We start from the raw sequence: 11,466 nt of genomic DNA, 5'->3' as shown, positions 1-11,466 counted from the left end.
TAGAACTCACATTTTCAGTGTTGCCTGACAGGCTAGCAATAGAGTAGTAGACTAAATACTCGGCCAATTTTCCCCTTATACATAAGATAGAAAAAAAAATTAGTCCGGATATGGATTAATTTAATCATTGAAGAGCTTAAATGTTGAAAATAGAAAATAATGGATAATTACTGCAGATACAAAAAACTGAACCTACACGGCTGATAATTTTGAGGCATGAATGCAATAATAAACCTCGGCCAACTTCTTTAAGTTTACTAATCACTTGTCGTTCGGGCCGTTTGAATAAAAATAAAAATGGAAGAAGGTAATCAGAGCGTGTTCATTCATCGCCAACAGTCTTTAGTCCGATTGAAAGTTTACTGTAAATGTTCTCAAGCAATATCAATATTAGTACCATAACTTATTGCAAATAAACTGTGTAATGTTAACTGTACTTTGAACTAGAAAGGAGTGAATGGATATGTTGTTTAGATTCTATCTTTTTAAGACACACACGCCTTTACCCATTCAGTACTACCATGTATTGTTTACCAATGTGCCAGGTTATTAAACCAATTAAGATTATTAAGGAACCGTTATCTTAAATCGGATTTGAACTTAAAGATATATTCAACTATTTACATTTAAAAGTGCACAGATTCGTATGACTAGCGACAAAATATAGTCTACAGAGTTAAATGCATGAAGATAATCCGTGACGGTTCATTCAGACTTTATCATTATGCAGTTGATTTAATTTATTCGAGCGCATCGGTTAAAAGATAAGTTGTTATACCCTTAAACTAGTAGACGAAAAGACTTACAAAATTGAAATATGTAAACTTTGCAAGATTGATTGAAGTTAATTTTCTTTTATAAAAGAGATAGAGACATTTGCAACAGCAACTTTTCCTTAACAAACAAAATATGTTAATAAAAATCAGATTTATAATTATCATTGCATAATGTCATCGTTAAGACCCCCTATTTTTTTTAATCGCAATAAACTTCCATTTCAATCTAAATTAAGGACTTAGTCATTTATTGTACCCTGTTGTATGTCTGATGATTACTTGGAGCGGAATGTTTTGTGATATCATTTCATAGTACTTGTATATCTATGTTTCCCCTGCGGTTGAGTAGAAAATATTTATGAGTGTATAAAGCTATTATTATTTTTCATATTTCAATACTGTCAGATACTACTAGCTTTACAGATTCCTGAATTGATGAAATATTTATTATGTTCATACTGAATACTATCCAACAGTAGGATTGCTTGTGGAAGCATGATTCTGTAATCTTGATGTCATTTTTACATTTCTTGAATGGTTCGAGAAAAATATCACTCCTCACTACAGCTACATATCTGTTCTCAGCAAATGATTGGTCGAAATTTAGATATGACGTTAAATCTTCTTGATTTCTTCTGAATTTTCTATTGAAACGTCCTGACAAATACGACAATGCCTGATGACGTCTCATATAAAGATCACCACTTTCTGCAAATCTTTGAAAAAGCAGGATAAAGATCCTTAGATAAACAGATTCCACCACTATAAATCGTGTATTACGATATTTCTCCACTCTCAACAGTTGAATTTTAATTATTACAAAAGCTGACGCTTTGTAAATTTAAAATTAACGGTCTCGAGTGTAGAAATATTGTAACACACTTGTTGCAGTGATGGAATGTATATTTTTAATTGCATAAATTTAATATAGTGGTATATTTTGTATTTGTATTTTATATCCTATACAGTAGATAGAAAACTATAAGTGTTGAAATGGATTAATTTAAACATTTAACAGCTTTTAAAAATGTTAAAAATAGAAAATAATGAACAATTACTGCAGATACCAAAATTTGAACCTACAAAGCTGGTAAAATTGAGGCACGAATTACAGACAAAACCTCGGCTAACCTCGCAAAATCTACTAAATGCTTGTCTTTTGGGGCGTTAGAATATAAATAGAAATGAAAGACAGGTACATGTAGTCAGAGTGTATTCATTCATCGCAACATGTATGAGTCGTATTGGCCATTTACTAGAAATGTTGTCAAGCAATATCAATATTAGTACCATAACTTATTGCAAATAAATTGTGTAATGTTAATTGCACTTTGAAATAGAGAGGAGTGAATGCATTATGTTTCTTAGATTCTATCTTTTTAAGACACCCACACCTTTACTTATTCAGTACTACAATGTATTGTTTACCAATATGGCAGGTTATTAAACCAATTAAGATTATTAAGGAACCGTTATCTTAAATCGGTTTTGAACTTTAAAATATATGCAACTATTTACATTTAAAAGTGCACAATTTCTGATGAATGGCGGCCAAATATAGTCTACATAGGTAAATGCATGAAGACTTTATTATTATGCAGTTAATCTCATTATGTTTGAGCTCGTTAAAAGATAAGCTGTGATACCATTAAAATAGCAGACGAAAAGACTTGTAAAAAAATTAATTTCAACAATGCAAGATGTATTTAACTTATTATTCTTCTTAAAAAATTAAAAAAATAGATAGAAGACATTTGCAACCGCAACTTTTCCTTAATCAATCAATATATGCCAATAGTAAACATATTTATGATTATCATTGCATAATACCATCGTTTGGATCCCCTACTTCTTTTTTTATATAGCAATAAACTTCCATTTCCATCTAAAGTAAGGACTGAGTCATTTATTTGTACCCTGTTGTATATCAGATGAGTACTTGGAGTGGAATGTTTAGTGATATCATTTCATAGTACATGTATATCTATGTTTTCACTGTGGTTGAGTGGTGATATCATTTTAAAGTATATGTATTTCTATGTTTTCCCTGTGGTTGAGTTGAAAATTCTTATGAGTGCATGAAGCTAATATTATTATTCATTGTGTTATGCTGTCATAAACAACTTCTTTTACGAAAGATATATAGAATGTCATTCCAAATTGGTAAAAAATTTATTATGTTCATACTGAGAAATATCCAACAGTAGGGATTGCTTGTAGAAGCATGATTCTAATTGCACGAATTTAATAAAGTGATATTTCATACCCAGACCTTTTTTTGATAATATTATGTTTTAACGAATTAAGAATACATACTTTAAATCTTTATTACTGGATTAATGAACTTGTAGACGCAGGCCATGTAATACAGTAAATGTTGTCATAATATATATCTTAAATATAAAGTGTATAAACTTTTTAAAAGACTTTTTTTTTGTATTGAGAGGGTTTCTTTAAAAGCTTTCTGACGGGTAACTATTAATCGTGCACCTTTTACAAACTGGGAGCAATTATTGTATATTAGCCAACTAAAGAAACGACACACGACAATGAATCTACCGCATATTATGAAATTGGATACAAGGCATACATTTAAAGAAAATATCTAATGCTTACAGAATGATGTGTTTACATCATAGCCATTCGTTTAATCGGAAAAAAGTCGAAATTAAAAAACCGATATAAGAACCTAAAATACGAAACATTTTGATTTAAGTGCCGATTTATGTCATAATTTTCCCGTAAATAAATTTGCCCTCTGTGTTCAACAACACCTTATATTTTCAGTGTCCATCTTGGTCAGATTTTCTGTATCATCTCCATCTACTTTGGAAATGAATATTTTTCATTGAATAGTTTTATACTTTTCTTATCTACTAGTATTTCATTGTACGATGCATTGAAGTTCAAACTCACGACTCGTTACTTTTGTGACAGTAAATATAAACACTCGTATATTATTATTGAAAACAGCATATTGACCTCAAGACATCTTCCGGGTCTGTATTTCCTACATCCATACATATAAGCTAATTTGAATTGCCGTGTTTGAACTCTTGTACATCATTTTACAAACAAAATTAACACTGTCATGACTTATAAATAATACTTATGTTTGGCTATATATATACCTTGATTGTGTATTCGTACACGTATAGTTACATTTTGTATACGCCTTTAAGAATGTTTAGTAGTAATAAATGCATCAATTTATCCTAATTGAAGAATACGTATTGAATAAAAGATTTCTGAAACGATATCTTTTTGTTATCAATATGTTCTTTATGTTGAAGTCCTTTCCACTGTTCTTTAATTGCTAAAAAGTACAGCCATTCTTCACATAAGGGCAACAGTAGTATACCGCTGTTCAAAAGTCATAAATTGATTGAGAAAAACAATATATATAGTAACAAACTTTTCCTGATAATGCGTACTTTTTATTTTTATTTTAATTTTTATGTTCTTAAATCTTAAAATGTATAGTAATATGGGATGCTCTCCACTTTTCGAAAAGATTTTTTTGAAAAGTCGAATGTTTATAACCCTGTCTCTTAAAGCCTTGGTCGAGCGGCTTTTCCAGTTGACTCGGTATTTTCCCTCTGTTGAAACTGTTCAACAATTCTGAGTGATTTGAGTACAATTAGCTGGACTGCAGCTTTGGATGATATATGCATTGGTGTGTTCTAAGGGAGGACGCAACAAATCGTAATACATTCTAACATTGTTAGATTGATTGCCGTACCTATACATGTTCATAGAACGAAAAAATGTTCAATTTGAAGAGAAAATAGAAGCAATATATTTTCTTACAGACAAAGATATATCTCAGAATTTAACATTTTATTAAAAAAAGAAGCACATAATCAAAAATCAAACTCATATTTTACTAGTGCAACGACAAACAGAAGGCCAAAGCACGATGTAATAATATAAGTACAAAGAACTTTGTAAAAGTAAATTAAAATTATGAATATCTATAAAAAACCAAAGGATAATTGTACTAAGTTTGATCTACAATATAAATCAAGTATGTAAGTAAACCAAAAAAAGGTATCTTGGTAACAGTGGATTTTACATAGATCTTTGCACTTCTCTTAATTTAAATCCTTGAACTTAATTTTGATTCCTTAACCTTGGGAAAGTAATGATTGTTGATATAAATTCTTATAGGATTTTTCATTCCACCTCGAAACTTACAACTTGAACCAATCGACATAAACCAGAATGTTTGGAAATATCCTTGTTTGAACGAGGTATTTGTTTTGTTATAAGAGTAAACATTCAAGGTGACCATGAAACAGTTTACAAACAACACTATAAGGACATGATTTAGACAAATACCTCTTTGAATAGGAAACAAAGAAACTTAACTTTCAGTACGTGCTGTTAAATATTACAAACAGTGTTTGTTGTATCCTTTACGAAGTGTTAAAGGTTCCATCTTGTAAATGATAATACACAGTCTGGATGAAGTCTTTAAACCACAATTTAAATATAATTGGTAGGTGTGGTGGTTTTTTTTAAATTCTATATTTTGCAACTCTTGGTTGACCATAAGGTTATTGCACAAGCTTTGCACTATTTTACAAGGAACAGAACTCTATATCACAATCTCGTACGCCAACTTGGGAATGCAAATATGATAAAGTCTTGACATCTTTAATCTATTGGTATATCGAAATAAAAATTACATGGAAAACAAGAATATTCAATTTCAAAGCGACACTCATTAATGCTCATATGAAGCACTTTAAAATTATTGTACAAATAGCTAACTTCACTTTTTTTCAGGTAGTAATATACTGCATGTAAAAATTGTCTCAACTTATTGTTATGCTATACGCGTTGCACCAAATATATTAAATCGTTCACTATAAAATAAAATTGTAATTTTTTTTCTCCATTTTTAAATTAAATATTTACGGTCGTCAATCATCTTCATGTCATAACATAAATTAACGACTAACATATTTCTTTGTACCAAGTGTAACTATAATTTTATCACCATATGTTATTTTCAAAATGAATATGTATTTTAGTAATGGAAAGTTTATATTTTATCTGGCTAGCTGTAAAGAGTACTCATTTTACTGTTTACAAATGTTACCGCAGCTGTACTTAGCAAAACCTTTAAGAGTTTTGGGTCCTCAATGCTCTATAACTTCGTAATCTATTGTGCTCTTTTGTGCTTTTTTTATTCGAGCGAGCTTGATGAATCTTTTGTATACAAACTGGATGTAAGGCATGCAAAATTTCAATACTCGTTAATTGATGAGGTTTTTGTTCACATGTAATAGAAGTCGACACATAACTGAGATAATATATAGATATAAATTTTGAAATGAAGAGTACCTTAACAATAGTAATATTCAATATTAAGAAGAGGGACCACTGTTATCGTTGAATTTAGTTCTTATTATTTCTAAATATCGTTTTATTTAATAAAAAGAATTGATGACCCACAGCTTATATTTTACACCCATATAAATTCTTATCATTCTTAGAACACTGCTATTTATCACAATAAAAGACCATGGTATGTAATAGAAGGCACACTAAGTACTTTTCTCAGTTCTAACGCTTAACTGTATACTGACCATTAATATTACCAAGCAAACATACGATCTGTTATTATTTCTTTATAAATATAAAAAAATAAGGAGATGTGGTATAATTGTCGTTGAGACAACTATCTACCAATGTTCAAATGGAGTAAATGTAAGCAATTTAAGGAAACCGTACGGCCTTCGCCAATGAGAAAAATCCATATCTATGGTCGGCTATAAATGCAACGCCATGAAAAATATGAAATAATTCAATTAGAAAACATACAGAATATTTGATTAAAAAAACGTTTACGAAAAAATACATAGCACAAAGATGAAATAACGACAACCATTAAGCGACAGTCTCCTGACTTAGGACGGACATATAAAGAATTTGGCGGGGTTAATCAGTTTAATAAGGTTAGTTTAATCAACCAACTAATTTCTATCTTGTGAAATATTTGATAACATCTTATCCGTTTTCTCTGGTGTTGGATACTATAGCTGCAAAATATCAAGATTCCTTGTTGATGTTAAATTTCCATTCGATAAATGAATTTCGATATATATATTACAAACACCACAATGTCGATGATTGTAGTTATTCATAATTGTTATTGCTTTTCATGCTTACGCTATACCTTAACAATATGAGTTTTGATCATCGTTGAAGGCTAAACGATGACATGGATAGTTATTTGCACCTTCGTCGTTAAGTAATTGGTGGACAGTTGTGTCATTTGTTATTTAACAGTATTTAACAGTCTCCGGGACAAGTTTGCGATTCCACTGAGTGCAAAAGTTGCTACCTTAAATATTTGGTCAAAATGAAGTGTATAACTTGGTTGGTATTGGTTCCCTGATATTTGTCCTACAATAAATTCACTCTAACACCACTGTTTAAAACATTATGCCTTTTTATTACAAATTTCCTGAGAGGATAAAAAAAATCAGGGAACGAATACCAGACAAGTAATCAAGTTTATTTTGAACTACCTCCAAAAATTCAGGTGACAACTTTTGCACTCAACTTTTCCCGGAGACTATTAATACCACATCTTATTCTTATATGACTGTCTTTTCAGTTCTTACGTATTTTAAAAATGTATAATCTATTGTTTTATGAAGAACCTGCGAAGTCTCTTCGTATTTTAAACAGCTTGTTAATTTGCTTAAATATTGACATAACCATACTACAAAATGTATTTGGTTTTGATAAATGCAGTTTTTATATCTTGAAATGCGTGACTCATTTAGAGTTCATAAATATCTTTGCTCAAGATGATATTGTAAGATCCTTAGAAATGTTTTCTTGCAAAAACACAAAAAAACCAATTTGTTTCATATGACAACCTTATTACACTTTAAATTGTTTTATCTCAATATTAGCGTGGACGGAATATTAATGTAACTGTATGAATTCATTTGATATCATTAGAATTAAACGATATATGTTGATGTTATTTTTGTTTTTGTTGAAACGAAAAAAATCAAGGTTGCTCCGAGATTTGATAGCCCTCTGCAATAAATACTATATATTGGTTCGTGAACATCTGAACTTAGAATTGAAATTTTGCAATTTGATCACAAGATACCTCCCAAGTAAAATTAGTGCAGCATGCTCCAGGAGTGCACAGGAGTTCATTCATCGATATATTATCAGAGTACACAAAAACGTTGTAGTCGTAACCAGTACTGTTCAAGGTTTAGGGTGGTTAATATACGTTTTATTATTAGACGAAAAATGTGGTTACGTATTTTTAACAATATCATCAAAGTTTCACGACTACAATGGATAATACAAAAAATAATTCAACGGAAATCACTGATATATGTTTTCGTTGGTAATTTCCCATAAATTCACATTTTTGATATTGGTTTTTTATTGGAAAAACATTCACGTACAAAAAAAAACGAAGTTATACCATAATGTATTAGACATCGTCCGTGTTATTTGTAGTTTTCTTAACGCAAATAGGCAGTAAAACAAATAAAATCGACGAACAATTGATGGTATTCTCCAAAAAAACACAAACGCGAATGGTATTTTCAAACTAATTGTTATTATGTTAACGTCTATGATATTTCAAAAGTTAGCCATGTTTGTTAAATTGCGACTTTTGAGCTAGCATCTCATAAACTCAGTCAGTTTCAGTGGAGTGCAAATCATTGTTTATTTGAAGTTTGTTTGAAAACATATCAAGCAGGAGAACGACCCTAAATCCATATAATACTCTGTCTATCCGACAATGAAAGGTATTACTGATTGAAAGAACAAGTTCCATACGGCCTTAATATGGCTCCTGGTCCTAGTTTATCATTTAAAATATCTAACTGAGCTGTTTGTCTTGGCGGCTGGATCCAAGTAACTGCCACATAAACATCTTATGTCTGTTTGGATTCTCACACATGTTTTGTCAATATAACGCAACTATAAGCAACAGGCATACAAGTGGGAGGTCGAACTAGCTTCAACACTAAAACAAAATTCTAAAATTCCTGTTCCGAGTAATGAATACGATGGTTGTTTTTACATTCCGTTTGTTGATATACTTTGGTTTGGTCAGGTTTTTTTTTTTTTATTGTTTCCTCTTTTTGAATTAGAGTTTGGAATTATTGTCATAGTTTTTATGATGTGAACTAACTCAAATTGCATTATACACATGCAGTGATTGTTAATGTTTATTAAAAAGGTTTCAAATCAAAAAATTAAATGCAGCTGCGATTTAACCTCGTTTTTCCCACTCTCTCTATCCACATTAAGTCCATTAAAATCATAGGAAAAAGTGTTTTAGACGTATAATAGTGAGAACACGGAATTTGTTTTGAGCTTTTCTTTCGTTAAGTACTGAAATTCACTCCTCAAATATGCAAAAACATAGAGATTATGTTGAGAGTTGACAAACTTCCTGTTTTTGACCACATGTAGGTCTATATAATTTAGAGCCCGGGTTTCGACAAACTGAACATATTCAATCCAGATAGATAGTGTATTTATTTGTAAAATTATCCACAGGTCGTTATATTGACAAAATAGGGTGAGCAACTGAAACAGACATAAAAGGTTAATGTTGCAATAAGTGGGATTCATCACCCAAATCTGTGTAAACACACATCACAAATTTCCCAAACAACTGCCTTCAAATTCAAAGAAACATACAAATGATTCTAGCAAAGACGCAAAAAAAACCAGATTGTCGTTGATAGATACCTTGACAAAGACGCCAAAAACAAATGTGTTTGTAGTTGATATTGAATTGACAAAGAGCGATTAAAAAAATATTTGTAATTGATTGTCAGTACCGTATATAGTATACATTTTCTTGGTAAAGTATAGATGAAGCATCTTTCAACAACCAAGCCCTCAGAAGGTATTGAAAGAAATACGTCAGATGGGATGAAGAAAAATATTAAACTAGGACTTATGGAATTTGGAATGTAACTTTGAAGGGAAGATTAAGATAAAACTGTTCCTATCTGTTTGTGCTAAAAGGTCCGGGTACAATTTAACAAACTTTTAATGTTTGCCTATTTGTTAGTATTTTATAATCATTTAGTGCTATTAACATATACTTTTGCTTTTACAAAAACAAGTCAAATCTTAAGCCTAACATTCACAAGTTAAAATGCTTAAGATTCCTTCCGGATTTTTCTTAAAATTCTAATTACGCATAACTATCGGAAATGTAAAAAAATGCATCATTTAAAAAATCTCTGCTTTCAAACCAACAATCAACCAATAGGATTAAATTTGATCCTATGTTAGTTTAATTTCATTCTTGATAAAACAGGAAATTGTTTATTTATGTTTTCCTTTTTTTAATTACAAATATAGTTGTGATATTAGAATTATCCAATATCCTTTAACAAAAATATCAGCAAACATATTTTGTAAAACAAAATATAATAAATATCAAATGGCAAGGACAATGAACTATTTAATTTGACTTTTACAAAACCACATAAAAAATATTTGTATAATATCTAAATATAAATGACAATTGATTTGAAAAAACACAAAAATATGTATATAATCTAATTATAAATGATTAGTAAAATCACATTAATTAAAAGGAGACAGGCTCCAAAAAGTATTTTATTTGACTCAAATTAATATGAATAATTCATTTTGTGAATAGTATTAATGTTGATAGTAAACATTTGAGTAATGTAATTACATTTAGTGTACTGGTTTCTAGCAATTGCTATGATTAGATCGCCATAAATCAGTCGAATATAGATTAAACGCGTGTCTTGCGCTCAAGTTTATAAACCTGGTATCTATGATGAGTTTTTACAACCACTGGGTCTATGCCACTGTTGGTAACTTGTGAGGTCTGGCTTAAAATACCATGTTTGTGTATGTACTGTTCAGCGTCATATCCGAATAATTTAGTGATCATGAACATGAAAGTCGTGTGAAATACTAACGTTTTTCTTACTCGAATAATTCAATCCCTCCCCATGTCCAATTTCTCCTACGTGTTAATGCAGTCATCGAAGATCAGCGGAATTTAACGTCTGAATTATGAGTTAAGGTTTTTTTCTTCTAAGGTATTACATTTGCTATTTTCTAAACAAAATAATTCAAATATAATACCTCAGATTAAGTCAGGTGGCTACTGTCTCGTAGGATTGATATATATGGTACAATCAATGCTCTTCAACTTTTAATCTACATTTTGCCTTTTCACACTTTTGTTTTTCGAGCGTAACTGATCAGACTTTTTCGACGAAACACGCGTCTGTCGCACATAAATTTAATCACGATATCTATGAAAATTTGATTCCGATGCACACATAACTTTGAATAAGGAAAGTTGAACGTAGTATCTACATATATCTACTGTTGCAACAAACTAATGAAACTACATTTTTCTGTTTGGTTTAGTCAGTTCATTGACGTTTCATTAGATTTGGATTGTTAAATATTTCCGCCTCAAGCATCATTTTAGAGACTTTAATCGTCAAAATGCACAGCTGTTGTTTTGAAAAGGTACCGTTTATGGTATTCTCTGGTGATGTTTTTTATAGGTGTACTCAGGGCTCGGTGTTTTTGGCAATACATATACAAACATACTTGAAAATTTAAACATAAAAAAGAAGATGTGGTATGATTGTCAATGAACAGCGGTATTGGCTTT

This window comes from Mytilus galloprovincialis, chromosome 10 (genome assembly GCF_965363235.1).
Source record: "Mytilus galloprovincialis chromosome 10, xbMytGall1.hap1.1, whole genome shotgun sequence".
NCBI classification, from domain to species: domain Eukaryota; kingdom Metazoa; phylum Mollusca; class Bivalvia; order Mytilida; family Mytilidae; genus Mytilus; species Mytilus galloprovincialis.
This window is presented reverse-complemented; position numbering follows the sequence as displayed.